The 14178-nt window shown below is 34.3% G+C and overlaps 1 protein-coding gene across 2 annotated transcripts in view; it reads right to left on the bottom strand.

Moving 5' to 3' along the window:
• The window catches only part of GULP1 (GULP PTB domain containing engulfment adaptor 1), an 803315-nt gene that overhangs the window by 437874 nt on the left and 351263 nt on the right, over positions 1 to 14178 (bottom strand). For both annotated transcript variants that reach the window (XM_053698596.1, XM_053698597.1), the window contains exon 2: positions 5948 to 6058. The gene's annotated coding sequence lies outside the window, so the exon portion shown is untranslated. The remainder of the gene's footprint in view (positions 1 to 5947; positions 6059 to 14178) is intronic.

Below are 14178 nucleotides of genomic sequence, written 5' to 3'. Positions count from 1 at the left end.
AGCTTACCTAGCTAAAATAAAGAGAAATTTACCTGTAAAATAAATCCTAACCTAAATTACACTTACACCTAACACTACACTATACTTAAATAAATTAATCCTATTTAAAACTAAATACTTACCTGTAAAATAAACCCTAAGATAGCTACAATGTAATTAATAATTACATTGTAGCTATTTTAGGATTTATATTTATTTTACAGGTAACTTTGTATTTATTTTAGCTAGTTAGAATAGTTATTAAATAGTTATTAACTATTTAATAACTACCTAGCTAAAAGAAATACAAAATTACCTGTAAAATATATCCTAACCTAAGTTACAATTCAACCTAACACTACACTATCATTAAATTAATTAAATAAATTAACTACAAATAACTACAATTAAATACAATTACATAAACTAACTAAAGTACAAAAAATAAAAAAGCTAAGTTACAAAAAATAAAAAAATAAGTTACAAACATTACACCTAATCTAAGCCCCCTAATAAAATAACAAAAATAAAAAAATGCCCTACCCTATTCTAAATTAAAAAAGTTCAAAGCTCTTTTACCTTACCAGCCCTTAAAAGGGCCTTTTGCGGGGCATGCCCCAAAGAATTCAGCTCTTTTGCCTGTAAAAGAAAAATACAACCCCCCCAACATTAAAATCCATCACCCACATACCCCTAATCTAACCCAAACCCCCCCTTAAATAAACCTAACACTACCCCCCTGAAGATCATCCTACCTTGAGTTGTCTACAGCCAGCCAACCCACGGATGGAACCGAAGAGGAGATCCGGAGCGGCAGAAGTGATCCTCCAAGGGGCGCTGAAGAAGTCTTCCATCCGATGAAGTCATCATCCAGGCGGCGCTGAAGAAGTCTTCCATCCGGGCGATGTCATCTTCCAAGCGGCGCTGAAGAAGTCTTCCATCCAGGCGATGTCATCTTCCAAGCGGGGTCTTCAATCTTCTTTCTTCAGGATCCATCTTCATCCCGCCGACGCGGAACATCCTTCCTCCCCGACGGACTAACAACGAATGAAGGCTCCTTTAAGGGATGTCATCCAAGATGGTGTCCCTTCAATTCCGATTGGCTGATAGGATTCTATCAGCCAATCGGAATTAAGGTAGGAAAAATCTGATTGGCTGATTGAATCAGCCAATCCGATTGAGCTCGTATTCTATTGGCTGATCGGAACAGCCAATAGAATGCGAGCTCAATCTGATTGGCTGATTGGATCAGCCAATCGGATTGAACTTCAATCTGATTGGCTGATTCAATCAGCCAATCAGATTTTTCCTACCTTAATTCCGATTGGCTGATAGAATCCTATCAGCCAATCGGAATTGAAGGGACGCCATCTTGGATGACGTCCCATAAAGGAGCCTTCATTCGTCGTTAGTCTGTCGGGGAAGAAGGATATTCCGCGTCGGCAGGATGAAGATGGATCCTGAAGAAAGAAGATTGAAGACCCAACTTGGAAGATGACATCGCCCGGATGGAAGACTTCTTCAGCGCCGCTTGGAAGATGACATCGCCCGGATGGAAGACTTCTTCAGCGCCGCCTGGATGATGACTTCATCGGATGGAAGACTTCTTCAGCGCCCCTTGGAGGATCACTTCTGCCGCTCCGGATCTCCTCTTCGGTTCCATCGGTGGGTCGGCTGGCTGAAGACAACTCAAGGTAGGATGATCTTCAGGGGGGTAGTGTTAGGTTTATTTAAGGGGGTTTTGGGTTAGATTAGGGGTATGTGGGTGGTGGGTTTTAATGTTGGGGGGGGGTTGTATTTTTCTTTTACAGGCAAAAGAGCTGAATTCTTTGGGGAATGCCCCGCAAAATGCCCTTTTAAGGGCTGGTAAGGTAAAAGAGCTTTGAACTTTTGTAATTTAGAATAGGGTAGGGCATTTTTTTTATTTTGGGGGTTTTGTTATTTTATTAGGGGGCTTAGATTAGGTGTAATTAGCTTAAAATTGTTGTAATATTTTTTAAATGTTTGTAACTTATTTTTTTTATTTTTTGTAACTTAGCTTTTTTATTTTTTGTACTTTAGTTAGTTTATGTAATTGTATTTAATTGTAGTTATTTGTAGTTAATTTATTTAATTCATTTAATGATAGTGTAGTGTTAGGTTTAATTGTAACTTAGGTTAGGATTTATTTTACAGGTAATTTTGTATTTCTTTTAGCTAGGTAGTTATTAAATAGTTAATAACTATTTAATAACTATTCTAACTAGCTAAAATAAATACAAAGTATTGTGTAGTGTTAGGTGCTTAGGTTAGGATTTATTTTACAGGTAAATTTCTCTTTATTTTAACTAGGTAAGCTATTAAATAGTTAATAACTATTTAATAGCTATTGTACCTAGTTAAAATAAATTGAAATTTGCCTGTAAAATAAATATAAATCCTAAGATAGCTACAATATAATTATTATTTATATTGTAGTTATATTAGGGTTTATTTTAAAGGTAAGTATTTAGTTTTAAATAGGATTCATTTAGTTAATAATAGAAATATTATTTAGATTTATTTAATTAATATTTAAGTTGGGGGGTGTTAGGGTTAGGATTAGACTTAGGTTTAGGGGTTAATAATTTTATTACAGTTGCAGCGGTGTAGGGGGGCAGGATAGGGGTTAATAAATGTATTATAGGTGTAGGAGGGGGCAGATTAGGGGTTAATAAGTTTAATATAGGTTCCGGCGGGGTCCGGGAGCGGCGGTTTAGGGGTTAAACTATTTAGTTGCGGCAAGGTCCGGGATCGGCAGGATAGGGGTTAATAACTTTATTATAGAGGGCGGCGGTATAGGGGGGGCAGGATAGGGGTTAATAGGTATAACGTAGGTGGCGGCGGTGTCCGGGAGCGGAGGTTTAGGGGTTAATACATTTATAAGAGTTGCGGCGGTGTCCGGGAGCGGCGGTTTAGGGGTTAATAACTTTATTTAGTTGCGGGGGGCTCCGGGGGCGCCGGTATAGGGGGTAGAACAGTTTAGTTTAGTGTGGGTGCTTAGTGACAGGCTAGCAAGAAAGCTGTCAAAAAGCCGAAGAGCAGCGAGATCGGATGAGTGATAACTATTACAGTCCGCTGCTCATCGCCCCGTACTTGGTGCGCGGCTTTTTGACAGCTTTTTTAATAACTTATGCAAAATTTTTCAGGTCCGCGGCGGCGATGGTAGGCGAGCTTAGGCGGGCATATTGAACCGGCGAAGGCAGGTAAAGTAGACGCGTTGATAACTACCCCCCATAATCTTGTTTAAGGGTATCCTAGGCAGATAAAATCTAGCAAGGTAGCAGGCTCACGATTTGCAGTTTATAAAAATGTTGTAATCCAGTAAAAAAAAATATTGGGCCAGATTAAGAGTGGAACGCAAAATTGTGCCTTAAAGCGATATTTGTACTCCACTCGTAATAACAACACATGCAATTGAGAACGAGGCATTTATTGGAGACATGGCATGAGAACCTAGAGCAGCGAAGGGCTAATTTGTGCAGCGATGGGCAGCAAATGTTAAATATATACATATATATATATATATATATATATATATATACATATATATTTATGTGTTTATATGTGTATATATAAGCATATACATATATATTTATGTGTTTATATGTGTATATATAAGCATATACATATATATTTATGTGTTTATATGTGTATATATAAGCATATACATATATATTTATGTGTTTATATGTGTATATATAAGCATATACATATATATTTATGTGTTTATATGTATATATAAGCATATACATATATATTTACAGGAAACACACAGTTCCCTAGGCTGCAATGTAAAGGCACTTTTCATTGCCGTTTTTTTTCCTAACACCCCACACCCGCCAACTTTAACCCCTAAAATCTTCTTTGTGCAGTTTTTTGTTTTAATTAAAATGCAAACTACTTTATTTTGGGGTCAGTTGTGGCACTTTTGAAAAATTAATCAGAGATCTGATTTCTAGTCCATTTTCGGAGCACTAATTGATTCCGTGAGCTTGAGGTAGCAATAACCAGTCACTTGTAATGTCTGGTTATTTATTGAATGCCCATAAACAGGTTGAATTTTTTCATTTTCCCATTCCCAATTAGCAATCCACTTGTAATCTAGCCGATTATAAATCATTTGCATATAACCCATAGTCACCATTTTGATTTCTGTTCACAGCTAAATGAAAACGGTGCTTTAATAAACAATGAATGCAAATATTCTCAAATTATAAAAGTTACCGTATAGCAATAGAAAAACATTGCTAAGTCTGCCCATCCTGACAACCTAAAATATGCATTCAAATGGTTTAGTAGTGGTGCGGATGGAAACATTACTTTGAAAGTTGAGATTAAGCAAACATAATTTTAATAACCCTAGTATGCTAAGTAACATTCAAAAAAGTGTGAGTGTGACCTGTAATCAAATATTAAAATCCCTCCATTTGTAGATATTGGGGAAAGTGACTTTTCATACAGAGCGCCTTAGCTGTACAGGATATCAGGTACTCAACACAAATACATATAACTGTTAACTGTATGCATCTTCCCCAATAGAGATGAATGGGTATTTAATTAAACATGAGAAGATACAAGTCTGTTTTAAAATAGTCTTGAAATAGGTTTAAAGATGTACAAAATGCCCTTTTGATGGCTTATCAAGTACCTAGAGGTGTCAACTTCTAAAAGGCAATTTTTCAGACGCCCTCCAATTAATTAATACTGATGAATTTTTCTCAGTAATTCTTTATTTTCTTTTAATTTAGTTGGTGTATTCATTCAGATATTAATTTATTAATTACATGAAAACACAATAAATATCTATTTTTTTTATGAATTTGCATTTGTAACAAACCAAACGCACATGACTAGTGCACAGTCTGCCCATGCAAGATGAAAGATGCGTTCAGACAGTTTAGCACTAGTACGGATGGAAACGGATTACAATAGGTTCCTATGAAATATGAAATTAAGTGATCCCCTTTTAAAACACAATTTTAATAATACAATTACTGTTGGTGACAACCATGATAGTGTGACTTTTACTCAAAATACAAATTTAAAACATTTGTAGATGTTGGGGTCCTGAAGTGACAATAAAAAGATGCCTATCATGCCAAGATACATACAGATGGCATTTATATTTTTAGTGTTGAGGATGTATTGTGATAATAATAGGTTAATATAACACATGCAAATGATCATTTTATATGAAGAGTGAACAAAGAGTTTGCATGAATAGAGCTTTCATTTGACCTTAAGAGGTGTGAATGGGCTATTTTATCAGAAACTGGGACATCTTTCGAAACTGACTATTTTAAAAAGAAATACTTAATATCTACCTTAATACCTAAGAGGTACTTAATACCTAGCTTAATACTAAGATTAGGGTTTTCACAAACAAAACAATATAGCATTGTGATCAAAAGCATTTTCGGGAAAAAATCACCAATAGATTTATTTATTTCTCATATAAGCACCAAGGTTCACAATACAGAAATCCCTTGAATTTACTCTGTTTAGTGCAGTGAATTTATATATCAACATTTTAAGAGATTAGTATGATAAGTAAGAAATTTAAAGATAGATCATCCTATTAATTATTTGAAAAAGCTCTTATATTAGTTCAACATACTGCTCTTTTACGCAAATGATAGAGAGAACATTCATATGTTACATACATGTGAAATAATTCATATTCATTAATTATTATTTATCCACATATACATTACATTTTGAAAATCATTTATTTTTAAAAAATACACACACACACAAGTATATATATACATACATACATACAAACACACACACACAGTGTGTGTGTGTGTGTGTGTGTATATATATATATATATATATATATATATATATATACTTTATTGAAAACTCAGTCCTTTTTTTGTTTACTCAAAGATTATGGAGATATGAGCATATTTCTAAACCATAATAATGTTTGTTTGGTTCTTACCTTGTTAAATACTTTACAAATTGTTAAGCAAGGACCCCCAATCACTAGATATCTTCAGTTATTCATAATTATTTCCTTTTATAAATCACATGTCCATATGTTGTTGATGCTCTAGAAAGTAAAAATAAAATACAGTTTATTATTATTATTATTTATTTGTATAACACTGCAACTTTCATAGCTATGAAAGCACAAAAGGTTGTAATACATATCTGCTAACTGTAACAAGTATCCTTTGAAAACCTTTTTATTCTTCTTCTCAAACATACAATATTATGCATTTTTGGCCTAATTACGAGTGGCGTGCTAACAGTTACGCGCAAGCGATATCAGGTTTATCACAGTGTTTGCACGTCAGATGTTGCGCTTGAAATTACAAGTTGAAAGTAAACACAATTACTTGACCGCAGTTGAAGTTAATGCGCCAAGGGATAGCGCAACCGGCTCAGAGCTGTAGTTAACTGTTTATTAAAACAAAAAACAGACAGAAAACACATCAAAAATACATTACAAAGTACAGTTACACTCATAATAACATCTAATAAAGAAATATAAAAAAAATAATGCGCAAAAAAGTTAAGATATGTGGGCTCAGGTGTTGGAAGAAAAAAAGGACTGCAAAGGTCTTTAGCATAGAGATAAATACATATACATGTCTAAATATGTGTGTGTGTGTGTGTGTATATATATATATATATATATATATCTCTGTTAAAATCTGACAGCGCTCAACCTTGTGTCTGTAGCTCCTAGTATTGTGGGTACCAGCACCTCCAAAAAGGTGAATGTAGTGCTAAAAATAAATACACAGAGCGCCTCCTAAAAGGCTAAGACACTAGTAGTGACAAGATTATTTAAATAAAAAATATATTGAAATTCTATAGGGGTATATAAAATATTTTATAAGCTACTTATAGCTAAAATATACAAACAAGATACAAAAGTGGATCCACTTAAAATTAACAATAAAATAAGCATATATCTATATAAAAAACAATACAATTGTGGTTAAAAACCACAACAATATACAATCTTAATCACAAAATAAATTACAATAAAACAGCTGTTGATGGTTGGATAAAAAATATAAATATATAAAAACATCAATTTACTGAGTAGGTGTCCATAAATATGTAGGTCCCAAACTTTAAATTCTTTCCAGAGAGTGAATGTCCAATATGAAGATTCTATTTTAAAACAGTTATCCTTATATATCCCTCGATAAACGGTGAAATGATGAAGTGTGTAAAAAAGAAAAACGTAGTGGTTTTCAAATCAAATTTCAAAAATTATTGTGAATATCCAAAAAATCCTGAAAAGATGATGTGATGAAGTGGGCGTGAATAATCAAAAATGTGTGTACACAAAAATGAAAAAAGAAAAAGGAAAAAATGTGAAAAAATAATCCAAATTAATATTTAGGATGTGTTAAAGTGAATAACACACTTATAAAGTGACCCTTATGTGAATACAATATGTGAAGAGATGCTCCTAAAAAGTTATTCCTGTGTGTAAACGATGAAAAAATACAGAAATGGATCCTATGTCTCAGGGATCAATTCATTCAAAGATATACCTGTAATAAAACAAATATAACATAGTGCAAAACTGCTATTCAAACTTAGTAAATGAAAAGAAGCTTACCATATATGTCAACGCGTTTCGGCCCTAAGAACTGGGCCTTTATCAAGACTATAGATGGATTAGCATGGTAGCTCCTTTTATAGCTATTACTAGCCAATAAGTGCCAGTGTTGTTTTGGCGCCAAAAAATAACCTCTACTTCCTGTTCCTGTTGACCTGGAAGTAAAAAAATAACCTCTACTTCCTGTTCCTGTTGACCTGGAAGTAAAAAAATAACCTCTACTTCCTGTTCCTGATGACCTGGAAGTACTATTGAGTTTATTCTATTTTTGTATATATGTTCCTAGTTTCATGGTAAATTCATGCTATGTTTCAAATAAAGTACATGTTCATTTTTATTTGTTTCATTAATATTTGAAAGATAATATTTGCCTAAAATCGGCAAACTGAAAGTGTGTGTTCAGTCATTTATCACCATGGAAACCAATATAAGAGTGAATGAATAGAACAATTTTCAGTCATATATTTAGATTTACCATGCCTGATCTGAAAATAGGCTTCATCTATCCTATCCTAATTCTAAAGTGAAGTATGAAATTAAAGATACAATAAGATGTACAAGTAAGGGGGTCATCTATATGATACAATGTAACTGTGGTCTACAATATGTAGGCCAGACCTCCAGACTTTTGAAAGACAGAATCAAAGAACACCTGTTAAAAATCAAGCATAAAAATGTAGACACACCACTATATCGGCATTTCACGCAGCAACATCAGGAAAGACAAAAAGATCTTAGCTACATAGGTATCCAATTGGTTACAGCCAATTGGAGAGGGGGGAACTATGAAGTGAAGTAAGTTTGAATAGCAGTTCTGCACTATGTTATATTTGTTTTATTACAGGTATATCTTTGAATGAATTGATCCATGAGACATAGGATCCATTTCTGTATTTTTTCATCGTTTACACACAGGAATAACTTTTTAGGAGCATCTCTTCACATCTTGTATTCACATAAGGGTCACTTTATAAGTGTGTTATTCACTTTAACACATCCTAAATATTCATTTGGATTACTTTTTCACATTTTTTCCTTTTTCTTTTTTCATTTTTGTGTACACACATTTTTGATTATTCACGCCCACTTCATCACATCATCTTTTCAGGATTTTTTGGATATTCACAATAATTTTTGAAATTTGATTTGAAAACCACTACGTTTTTCTTTTTTACACACTTCATCATTTCACCGTTTATCGAGGGATATATAAGGATAACTGTTTTAAAATAGAATCTTCATATTGGACATTCACTCTGTGGAAAGAATTTAAAGTTTGGGACCTACATATTTATGGACACCTACTCAGTAAATTGATGTTTTTATATATTTATATTTTTTATCCAACCATCAACAGCTGTTTTATTGTAATTTATTTTGTGATTAAGATTGTATATTGTTGTGGTTTTTAACCACAATTGTATTGTTTTTTATATAGATATATGCATATTTTATTGTTAATTTTAAGTGGATCCACTTTTGTATCTTGCTTGTATATTTTAGCTATAAGTAGCTTATAAAATATTTTATATACCCCTATAGAATTTCAATATATTTTTTATTTAAATAATCTTGTCACTACTAGTGTCTTAGCCTTTTAGGAGGCGCTCTGTATATATATATATATATATATATCTATATATATATATATATATATATATATATATATGATATAAAAAGTCTACACACCCCTGTTAAAATGTCAGGTTTCTGTGATGTAAATAAATGAGACAAAGATAAATCATTTCAGAACCTTTTCCACTTTTAATGTGACCTATAAACTGTACAACTCAATGAAAAAACAAACTAAAATATTTTAGGAGGAGGTAAGTAAACAAAAAAAACCTAAAATAATATGGTTATAACTGAAGATGTAGCTGTGTTCAGAATTAAGAAATCACATTCAAAATAATGTTAAATAGGAGTCAGTACACAGCTGCCATCATTTAAAGTGCCTCTGATTAACCCCAAATAAAGTTCAGCTGTTCTAGTAGGTCTTTCCTGACATTTTCTTAGTTGAATCCTATAGCAAAAGCCATGGTCCGCAGAGATCTCCCAAAGCATCAGAGGGATCTCATTGTTAAAAGGTAAAGGGTACAAAAGAATTTCCAAGGCATTAGATATACCATGGAACACAGTGAAGACAGTCATCATCAAGTGGAGAAAATATGGCGCAACAGTGACATTACCAAGAACTGGACGTCCCTCCAAAATTGATGAAAAGACGAGAAGAAAACTGGTTTTGGAGGCTGCCAAGAGGTCTACAGCAATATTAAATGAGCTGCAGGAATATCTGGCAAGTACTGGCTGTGTGGTACATGTGACAACAATCTCCCGTATTCTTCATATATCTGGGCTATGGGGTAGAGTGGCAAGACGGAAGCCTTTTCTTACCAATAAAAACATCCAAGCCTGGCTAAATTTTGCAAAAACACATCTGAAGTCTCCCAAAAGCATGTGTGAAAAGGTGTTATGATTGGATGAAACCAAGGTAGAACTTTTTGGCCATATTTCCAAAAGATATATTTGGCGCAAAAACAACACTGCACATCACCAAAAGAACACCATACCCACCCACAGTGATGCATGGTGATGATAGCATCATGCTGTGGGGCTGTTTTTCGTCAGCTGGAACTGGGGCATGCAAGCGATATTAGCGCTCCACTGTGTAATACCAACGCACGATACTGTAAAGTAAATCGTAATGCGAACGAGAGCTAAGAAGCATTGCGCTCACAAGAGCGTGCTTCCATAGGCTCCTACGGCAGCCTCTGTCTGATGCCGTCAGGAATTATATACATATATATTTATGTGTTATTATGTGTATATACACAAGAGCACGCTTCCATATGATTCTATAAGAGCCTCATTCTGATGCCGTCAGAGACCAAACTGAATATTATCTTCCTGACTGTAGTTGAATGAAGCAAATTTTATAATAGAAGTATACTAAAAAGTTGTTTAAGGTTGTATGATTTGATTTATCTGAACCTTGGAAAAATAAAAATGTGGGTTTTTTGTCCCTTTAATGAAAATGTTTGCACATTTCTAAGACAATTTATTTAGGGCCAGATTATAAATTGAGCTCTGGTATTACACACTGGTATTACACTGGTATTACAAGTTAGCTGCAATGCAAACGCGACTTCTCATTTACATTGCACGGAAGCACTGTGCTAACGAGAACTCGCTTCCGCAGGCTCCAATGGGAGCCTTTTTTTATGCTGTGAGACACGGCATGAGAACTAGGGCAGCGAAGGGGGTAAGTTGCGCAGTGATGGGCAGCAGATTGTAAATATGTATATTATTATATACATAAATATATATGTATATAAGCAGTAACAGTTCCCATAGACCACAATGTACAGCCACTTTTTTACACCCCACACCTGTCAACTTTAGTCACCAAAAACTAACTAGTGCAGTTTTTTTAAATAAAAAAATCACTATTTTTTATTTTAAAAAAAGCACTAGACTGTATTCTGGGGCAATTGGGGCAAATTTAAAAATTGGAGTGGCTGGTTATTTATTGCGTGCCGCAATTGGCAAAGTTTGTGGGTGTGCGGTAATTAACCAGCCATTAAAAGCTGCTGGCTATTGCTAACCACAAGCTCGCGGTAGCAATTATCTCTCAGAAAATTAACCGAGTGATTCGATATCTCTGGTTAATTTTCTAAAAGTGCCCTCAATACCCTCAAAATAGAGGGCATTATAGTTGTTTACTGTTTTTGTGTTTTAATAAAAAGCAACTGCACAAGGCAGTTTTTGAGGTCTAAAGTTGGCGGCTGTGGGGTGTTAGAAAAAAAAGGCACGGAAAAGTGCCTTTAGATTGCGGTCTCTAGGAATTGTGTGTTCCCAGTAAATATATGACTATATACATATATATTTATGTGTTTATATGTTTATATATGTATAGTCATTTACATATATATTTATGTGTTTATATGTTTATATATGTATAGTCATTTACATATATATTTAAAAATATGCTGCCATCGCTGTGCTACTTACTCCTTCGCTGTGCAAGATTATTTGACGGCATCAGAATGAGGCTTCCATTGGTTTCTATGGAAGCATGCTTGCGTTCACATTTCTAGAAAGCATTGCGCTCACTAGAGCATTGTGATTTTCTTGTAATACCAGCACACATTAGCATGCACGGGTATTACTCGCTAATAAAGTGATATTTAGTGCTCCAATCTAAGTAATGAAACAACTTTGCAAAATACTTTCATTATTTATTTTGCTCCCTTTTAGTGTAATTTAAAAGGGATATTAAAGTCCAGATTAAACTTTCATGATTTAGATAGGGTATGTAATTTTAAACAACTTTATAATTTACTTTTATCATCAAATTTACTTTGTTTTCTTGTTATTTTTAGTTGAAAGTATAAACCTAGGTAGGCTCATATGCTAATTTCTAAGCCCTTGAAGGCCGCCTCTAATCTGAATGCATTTGACAGTTTTTCACAGCTAGAGGGCGTTAGTTCATATGTTTCATATATAAACATTGTGTTCATGCACGTGAAGTTATTTAAGAGTCAGAACTAATTGCCTGAAATTAAAGTCTCTCAAAAGATCTGAGATAAGGAGGCAAGTCAGCATAGCGTAGATACAAGGTAATTACAGAGGTAAAAAAAATATTTCTATAACAGTGTTGTTTATGCAAAACCGGGGAATGTTAAATAAAGAGATTATCTATTTTTTCAAACAATAACACTTTTGGTGCTTACTATCCCTTTAACTCTGTGAAAAAAATGTATCAATATCTTATTCTCAGAACTTAAAGGGGCCGCCAATACTAAAATGCCTTTACTATTACTAACCATCCCCCAGCTTTGCACAGCCAACATTGTTATATTAATATACTTTATGACATGCACTACAGACAGCCTCTTATCACATGCATTTGTATTAGCTTTTCACAACTGGGGAGTGCTAGTTCATGTGAGCCATATAGATAACAATGTGATCACACCAGTGACTTGCGCCAGACACTAAACTAATTGGCTAAAATGCAAGTCAATAGATAATACCTAAAAAGTCATGTGATCAGGGGGCTGTCAGAAGATGCTTAGATACAAGATAATCATAGAGGTGAAAAGTATATTAGTATAACTGTGTTGGTTATGCAAAACTAGGGAATGGGCAATAAAGGGATTATCTATCTTTTAAAACAATAAAAGTTCTGGTGTAGACTGTCCCTTTAAAATGCCCCCTATTGACTTATCAAGGCTAACCTTGCTATATTTATGTCCCTAATTTGTTTATCAGATAACAATTGCAACCAAATTATTTTTTACATTTTTTTTTTTATCTTGGTTAGCCATGTTGACTGTGGACTAAAGCCTAGATTGGGCTTTACAGGGGTTACCCAGCAGTTTCTCACCTGCCAGTAGCCTTAGAACTTTCCTTGCAACTGAAACAGTCTGTCAGAAGCCCAGGGTGAATCACAGTGATCACATGGTTAATGTATTGAATTCAGTAATGTTAAGGGTGGGCTGTCTAGTAAAAAAAAAAAATAGAGGGAGGGTGTGGTCCAGCGGTGGAAAGGGGGGGAGGGTAGGTTGGGGGTTCAGGACACTAGGCAGAAAACATTTTTGGAAGGGAGAGGGAGGACTGGGAAGCTACACTATAAAAAAAATATATAATCAGAGTGGCCGGCTGGGAAGTAAAAACTGATTGTGGGGAGGGAGGAGGTGGGGATAGTGAAGTGGTACCACTACACTACAACAACAAAAATATTGCTAAATAAATAACATCAAACAGTACTCAATACTGGTTACTGGTAGACAGCAACTGGGAGGAGCATTAGAGAGCTTATTGGGGGGGCAGGGTAATGGACGAGTTGAGAAATTATTCAATACATGGGAGAAAAATAAATACATACAAAAAAGTCCTAAATTGCATACTGGCAATACCCATGATGGTGGCGAGGAGCGTGGGTGGGTGGAGACGGATCAGAGAGGTGAGAAGTGTCAGGTGGGAGGGTAATATTTACACTATAGCAAATATTAAATATTAACCTTGGAAGCTACATGATTAGCCCCATTCACTGCCAGGAATATTAAAATTGTTTTGCACAGCTGCAATTAGCAGCCTTCTAATAAAAAAAAATGGCAAAACCATGCATGTCTGCTAATTCTAAACAAAGGGGATCCCAGAGGAGCTTTTACAATCATTTGTGCTATTATTGCACAAGCCTTAAGTAAATAATCTCAGTGAGAAACCAACATTTTGTGAAAATGTGAATGATTTTTTTTAAATCACATTTGGCAGGGAAATGGTGGCATTAAATATATCAAAGTGGGCCTATATCAATACATTGGGTTGCATACGTAAAATATATATATATATATATATATATATATATATATATATATATATATATATATACATAGATATGATAGGTAAAATAGAGTGATAGAGTGATAAAAAAAAAATGCTAGAAATTCTTTGGTCTTTTGGGCAAGATTGTCTCTAAAATGTCTGGTACTGAAGGGGTTAAATGCCAAAAGTAAATTGTGTAGGTAATTTAATTTGTTTCAGTAATGAAATAACCAGCATATTCAAATAATAAACCTACT

The sequence above is a fragment of the Bombina bombina genome, chromosome 1 (genome assembly GCF_027579735.1).
Source record: "Bombina bombina isolate aBomBom1 chromosome 1, aBomBom1.pri, whole genome shotgun sequence".
NCBI classification, from domain to species: domain Eukaryota; kingdom Metazoa; phylum Chordata; class Amphibia; order Anura; family Bombinatoridae; genus Bombina; species Bombina bombina.
Note: the sequence above shows the minus strand (reverse complement) of the source record. Positions and strands in the feature narration are given on the sequence as shown.